Consider the following 7,616-nt stretch of genomic DNA (forward strand, 5'->3'; position numbering starts at 1 on the left):
GAGAGAGAGAGAGAGAGAGAGAGAGAGAGAGAGAGAGAGAGAGAGAGAGAGAGAGAGAGAGAGAGAGAGGAAGCCTGCTAACTTCAGGACTGGGAACCTAAAACCTCAGGGGCCAAGTCAAGGCTCAGTGGAAAGGATCAAAGTCCTGTCCTTCATCAAGAGAGTAGACAGATTTCCCCCCCACTGAAAAGTGGGCCTGTCATTAGGGATTCTTACTAAGAAACCTCTGACAGAGGCAGACCTTCTCCAGGCTGCTAGTGTCTGCCCAGCAGTCCGTGCAGAATGCAGGTACCTATTGTTCCAGAGACAGATATGTAGCCAGCCAGTCAGACTCTGACAGATCTCAGCAAACCAGTGAGCCTGCCTTCATTTTAACTCCTTATTTACTAGTGCTTTTTGGTCCAGCACAAAGGTCTTCTTATAATAACCGGTGGAGGCAAAAAACCCAAACAAACCCCAAACTCATTTCATTTACATTTGATTGCAGGAAAAGAACTCCACACACGGGTGTAGTTTTTGGTTTTGTTTTATAAAGATGGGCTTTTAGATATTTTTTGAAACAATTTTTTTCCAGGGAGAAATTTTGTATCGCATTACCTCCACCAACAAGATTCAGCTTGTAAAGGAAATGCCAATTAACACAAGCAAGCAATGATTATTTTTCAGAGAAAGGTGTATAAACTAGAATCACCCAAAGTAGCCTCCTAGAGGCCTCAGGGCCTCTGAACAATTAAAAATATAGAAATACAAAGTTTCTAGCCTAGGTCACTTGATCACAAGAAAAATTTTCCCCAAAGATTAACAGCCCCACCCTACCTCTTCCCATCCTATTCAGTTACTACAGAGGCACACAGATTATTTTTTGGAGGAGCGAGGGTTACTACTTGTCTTTTCAACTCCAACCTTTCCAGTCTCTGATACCAGTGCTTCACAGAAAACCATGAAAACAAATATTAAATGTATACCATTATCTGTTCTACCACCCTCCAGCCTACCCACCTCTCCCAAAGTCTATGTCCTTAATCAGTCAATCCAATTAAGGAATCTCAGAGGAATTCTTGTTCTCTACAATCCCAATGTACTTAAACTTTTTTTTAAATTATCCAACTTTTTTTTTTAACTGGAGGTAACTTTTTAGCTTAACTCAAAATTTCTTAATATTCTATATTCATTTAAGTTGTGTCGATCAGTATATGAGGGAGTGGAAAAAGGAGGCTCTTTGTCTTTATTTAAAGAAGTCAAGAAAAATAGACCAAAAAGAAGTCAAGAAAAATAGACCAAAAAGAGGAGGGGAAAAAAAGAGGAAAAGAAGCTTATCATAGAGAAAACAAAATGTTTGAGACTTTGAAAGAAACTCAGTCTTGATGAATTGCTTACCAGTGCCTGGGTAAATACAAGCCATATTTTGACTTTGGGTACACAATGTGTCTGCTAGCCTGACTAGGAAACTCTATTGTCCAATAAGTTCTGTACTTATCCAGGGCTCCCTTTTTAAAACCCGCAGAGTAAATGTATACTGCAGCAAGAGGAAGTTTAACCATGCACAACAGTTAATAACAATGACACCTGTACTCCGTACCTGTGCACCATTAAATAGCTTTCCCAAAGAACCATAGGTTCACTTTATTTGTTTATTTGTTCACTACTCTCGATCTTTATATCTATTTATTGGAGGGGAGGGAAGAAGGGAGAGGTCAAGAGAGTCCATAAGTCATTACACTATGGCAGTTGCAAATTACATTAAAAAAACAACAACAAAAAACCTGGAAAACCTACTCTCCTCACTTTTCTACCTCCATGGTAAAATATGAAAACATTGCATTCCATGTTTTTAATTTCTCCTGGATCCCCTGTAATTCCTATAACAAGAGCATTTAAGGATTGACTTTGTTTTAAATGGGAGATAAATATTTAAAGCGTACTTTAATGTACTTTAGACTCAAGAGTAAAACTTCTTTCAAATTAAGTAGGTATGAAAGTAAACCAACCTGAAGGGGAAATAAGGGGGTGGGGGGGGAAGCAGAGAACCAGAGAACATTCACTAAGCCCTACCAAGAAGCATTAATACATGGGAAAACTTTTCATTCTTCTCACTCTTAAGTGCTATAAACTGCTTCTCTCTCTTTTTTTTTTTCCCTTGGATGCTTTCAAAGACATATATCATGGTAAACTCAAGAGACAATTTTCCCTTCTTAGAATATTTTAAATAAACAAATAGCTTATGCCTAATAAGAATAGGTGACATTTCAATAGTGCTGGACAGTTTACAAAGCGCTTCGCATGCATTATTTCTATTTTTTAAATCTTAAATAGACAAGGGTTGATTCAAAGAAGAAAAAGAAAAAGAAAAATGCCACTAGGGGAGATTACAAATGCACATACAAAATGAGGCTGGAGTGAATGCCAGGTGGCCAATTTTTTTTTTCTTGCAAGTTCATGTAATTGTCTCTTGTATTGTCAGGGAAATAGATGGCTAAACTGTAGCACTTGGCCATGTGATCATTGTTGGGCATGACTACTTTTGACCTGAACACTGGACAAGATCTCACCCCGGCACTATTCTCTTGATAATAGTTTTCCAAATTGTCTCACTGTCTCTGACACATAGTTCAAGTCTGAATGTACCCCCAAATCAGGCTCCTTGCCTCACACTGGCTGGCGACAAGCATCTAGTGCTGATGTGCCTAATAGCTCTGGAATAGTTAGGGTCCATTCTTTCAGAGATAAATGCTCATAGGTCAGGAAGACTTGGGTTTGAATCCCACGCTTTCTAGCTATATGACCCTAGGTAAGCCAGTTAACCTCTCTAAGACTCAGTTTCTTTATCTGTAAACTGGGGATAATAATAGCATCAACCTCATAGGGTTGTAAAATTTAATTTTGATCACATCTTTAAAGTTCTTTTCAAACCACAAAGAATTATACCAACATGACCTAATATTATTATTTTATTAGTTATGATAAACCCTAATAAAATTGACAGAGTAAAACTCTCCACCAAAGGCTTGTGTGTGCGCATGTAGGTGTCTACACATGCATGTATATATTCAGTAACAATTTGTCTTGTGAGAGAAAGTGCTTTCCCCCCCCAAGATTCTAGGGATCTCCCTACCCACATACTTCTGTCCTGAAACTAATACTTTCCCACTCTCACTCCTCAACACACAAACAGCTTCAAGTTCACAGCTCAGACTTTGAGAGTTGTTATGCCTCAGAAATAAGGGCAGCTAAGAATTTTAAAGGAAGTCCCAAAGTATACTTTGCACTTCCAATTCTTGTTTCAAATGAGAATCCTTTTATTTCATGGAAAGAAGAAAAGACCCACACACACAAACATACCACTACCTCTTTTCCGTCCCCCAAAAATGTTTCGTGTGCTAGATGATTTAGAAAGAAGACAAATAAGAGTTTGGCTCCTTCTTTCTTAGCAGCAGCAAAAATCTGGAATACATTCCCCAAACGTGTGGCTAAGTATTTATTCCCCTTTGAATCTGCATGGCTTAAACTAAAAGACTTAAAATTTTATGTCCCAAAGGAAAAGTACACATAAAACAGGCTTCCCTCTATTACATAATATCCTCATGTTTGGGAATTTTAGCTTTGGATCCTCTGCTCCAGAAAGAATATTATATTTCAGCTATACATTCACACAGAAAGCCACACTCTGGCATCAGGTATCCATTAGTTACCAAGGTTCTGTGTCTTCATGTTGTAAATAACTCACTCCTACAAAGTTATATACATAAACATGTAGGTGTATAAGCACACACACACACACACACACACACACACACATATATGGATGTGTATGTATAGATATAATCCTTGTCCTGCCCAATGAAAAATTACTTCCCTATAGTCATTAAGATACACAGAATGCCACCTCTATGCATAAATCTCAGGCAGCTTGGAATGCATATAAAAATTCCAATTAAAATTCTTTGCTTGTGTTATGTCTCCTGTTTGATTAGAGATTATAAAGTAAACTTGGATCCTGGGTGAGAGCAATTCAAGCAACTAAAATATGGTGCTTCTGAATGAGAAAGAAACAAGGGTTTGACCACATGGTCCTGGAAAAGAGAAAAGAACACCAAGTAATCAGCAATTTTATAAGATCCACATTAGGCACCAATGTCATATAATAATTATTTCAGGTCTTTAGAAAAATGTTTTTTTGGAAAAAGTGGGTATACATGTAAAACAGGAAAAAAGTAATTTCTTATGGAGAGAACCAATCATTTATTTTTTAATTTTTATATTTCAGTAGATAATTTTAAAAAGTTAGCACTTCCAAGGACTTGAAGGTTTTCAAAGTGGTTTACGTACGTTATTTTATTTTGCCTTCATGACAATCCTTTAGGGGAGGTGTTGTTCTCAATCCCATGTTACACATGAGGAAACTGAGTCAGACAAAAGTTAAGTAACTTGCCTATGGTCACATAGCAAGTAAAGGTCTCTCAGGCAGAAGTTATGAGCCTAAGAAATGTCTGTTCATTGAACTGAAGAACTTGGGAAACTACAATTCTAGACTATTATAATATTTAAAATATTGAATGAAATTGATGGCAAAGTATTGCATCTTTGTGTATATATTCAATATGCAGCAACTGAAAAGTTATTCAAATTCTCAGCTCCTGTGGAGCTGATCTGAAAAGCCACTCCATATTTTAAAAGCATACTAACAGCAAGTATGCTGATAACTGTTTAGGCAATTAAAAGTCCAAGAATATTTAACATATGGAGTTACCAGATTGGTTTGGCCAGAAATAACGAACTGTACCTTCACCATCCTTTCAGTCAAATCAAGAGTTAAAGGTATAAAGTTTGTTTGTTTGGATCAATGAAGTCTGATGAAGTTCATCTAATCAATTTCTTAAAGCAACAAGAACCTAACAAATATCCTGCTTGAGAAAGAATCAAGGAAAGGTTTTAGACTTAGAAATGATCCAACCTTTTGGTTTTGGGGGGCCAAGGACTCTTATTTGGATAAAACACGTTTCTTCACCCTCTTTTCTTTTTCTAGTTACTGAACAGTTAGCTCTGGGATTGAATTCACAGGGAAAAGTCAATATTAATATCATGAACTGAAACAAAGAAAAAGTATCTGCATTGTTTGTGTAACTGGAACAATATGTTTTCCACTTTTTAAAAAAAATCCCCTTTATTCTTAGACATAATAGACAGTAATTTTTTTATTCACTAAATGACCCAAAAGAGCTAATGCTGAAAACGAACATTTTTTTCTTTCTCTTTTTTTTTTTTAAGTTAGTAAATACCATAGTAGGAGGAGGGGCCAGAGAGATTAAATTTTTTTTCTTCCTACCTTTTCAAATCATAGCTTAGCCTAGAACACAATGTTTCCATCTGTCAATTACAAGGCAATAACCATTTTTTTTTTTGCTAATTATGTCTTAACTGGTTTTCATTTTGGATGCGGTCTGGACTTACCTTCCCCACAGCCAAAGTGTCTTCCAATACGTCTGGACCACTGGTGGACTACACTGAGACATTAAAGCAACAGCGAAGACCAGCCCCTCTGCCTTCATCCCTCGGTGTGCAGTCTTCCCCATCCAAATCTTTCGATAAAAGTCAGGATAAAGCATGATTTATTAATATGGCAAAGCCATTACAATTCAGAGCTAAAGTGTTATTGGACCTCTCCCTAGCTACTGCTGTTTAAGGAAGTCTTTAAAAACCAATTTAATTTCCTTCACAGTCAAATTTTCTCCACAGATAATTGGTTTTCATTATATGTACAAAAACTGCCATGAAGTCAATATGTATGAGTCATTTTGGAAAAAAAAATTAAATGGCTATCTTTCTTGGTGAGATTGTGTGTTACCGCTATGAGGGAGCCATGTACACATACATGGGGTCCTATGATTTTCTAAGAGAGAATCGTATTATTCTTCTTCGGTCTCTAAAAACTGACCAAAGGCAGTACGGATCAGTTTCATTTAGGACACCTGAAATAAGCACTGGGGATACTGTTTGCATTCACACTGGAAGCAAATATCGTACTAAAATAACTTAGGTTCATTATTAATTCAGCTTCATTTTAAAAAGCATATTCTCTACTAAAAGAATTCTATTGTTTTGCCTGCTGGAATCATTTGGCTTGAAAGGCACTGGAACTGGGTACTATTTTCTTTCCTTTTGAGTCATCCTTTTGTTTAAAATAGTCATCCTCAGATTTACAGGATCACCAGTGACAACGTTTTTTTGCTTCATCCTTACCATCCAATGCACGTGTGTGACTCTAGCATGGGACTACTAATTGTCCATAAGTGCCCTGAAACATTAGATTAGCGGTGTTTATAATTGTCTAAATACAGCATGACGATATGGAATCAATTACCACGCTCATCAATCTTTGACATTCTAATGCATTAAGAAAAAAAAATGTAGCAAAGTTGCCCCGATCTCCAAGAGCAGGTCCTTATCTCTAGGAGATCTGACCAGTGGAAGTATGGGCTGGTCCTTAATTAAGACAAAGACGAACAGATTGCACTGAAGCAGAACAGAAAGATTTGGTCTACTTACTAGGATGTTCTAAGTCTTCTTCCTTCTCCTCTTTCTCCTTTTCTTCCTTCTTTTCCTCCTCCTCCTCCTCCTTCTCCTCTTCCCAGGAAAGGGTGTTTTCTCTCATACAGTGGATTTCTGATAAACATAATCAGCTCATGTCCTCGCCTTCTGTGGTTTCTCTTCTACAGGTGTTTAAAAGTACCTAGCCCTGCTATCAGTCTCTCTATTTAAGCCAAAAAAAAAAAAGGAAAAAGGAAAAAGGAAAGGAAAAAATAAAAGAAAAAAGAAAGAAAGAAAAGAAAAGAGAAAAGAAAAGAAAAGAAAAGAAAAGATAGAAAGAAAGAAGGTTCGGTCCCTTCAGGGTTTCTCAGTGATGCTCGGAACTGAGACAGGTATCTGTTGCTGTCTGTCGTTTAAATAGGTTCACTAGAGCTCTTCCGGTTGGTCACCATCACCTTCATTTTTCACTCCTGGAGGCCCAAGGTGCTGAAGTGAGGGAGGGCAGCTGCCTCTCCTTCCTATTTATCAGCTTGGGGATTGGTGGGGAGAGGGGCAAAGGTTTTTTTTTTTTTCTTCTTTTTCTTTTTTCTCCCTCTCAATGTTAGATCAAAGTCAGACATGGAAAGGGATGAAACATAGTTTTCTGAATTACATTTGGTTTCCGGAGTTGCTAGATTTCTAATGAGAAATACACATACATACACACGCACACGAGTCCATTATTCCATTAGGATACCGGGTGAAAAAGAAAACTAGGAAAGAAAAGGAAAATGAACGTTTTTCAAACAAATGAGTTTCTCCCTCTCCCTCGTGCCCCGCTCTCTTTCTCGCGCGCGCGCGTACACACACATACACACACACACACACACACACACACACACACACACACTCACGCTTACACTCACACTCACACACACCCCTCCTAGCAGCACTGCAGCTTTTTTCTCCTGTTGAATAGTAACTCTCAGTGAACAGAAAGCTCTTAATAAAGCTAAGGTCAGGCTGTTTAGACTTGGCATTTGCGGCGATAACGGATCAGCAGAGAAAGCATCCTACAGATTGATGAATTTTTTCCCCTTCCCTCCCTCCAC

General features: G+C 37.7%; 1 long non-coding RNA gene across 2 annotated transcripts in view; it reads right to left on the reverse strand.

The window, feature by feature from the left end:
* The window catches only part of LOC123249281, an 87,558-nt gene extending 80,821 nt beyond the window's left edge, over positions 1-6,737 (reverse strand). For both annotated transcript variants that reach the window (XR_006506372.1, XR_006506371.1), the window contains exons 1-2: positions 6,544-6,737; positions 5,449-5,576 (exon numbers count right to left, since the gene is read on the reverse strand). This is a non-coding gene — a long non-coding RNA (uncharacterized LOC123249281). The remainder of the gene's footprint in view (positions 1-5,448; positions 5,577-6,543) is intronic.
* Between the last annotated feature and the right edge of the window lie 879 nt (positions 6,738-7,616).

Source organism: Gracilinanus agilis, chromosome 5, assembly GCF_016433145.1.
Source record: "Gracilinanus agilis isolate LMUSP501 chromosome 5, AgileGrace, whole genome shotgun sequence".
Taxonomy (NCBI): Eukaryota; Metazoa; Chordata; class Mammalia; order Didelphimorphia; family Didelphidae; genus Gracilinanus; species Gracilinanus agilis.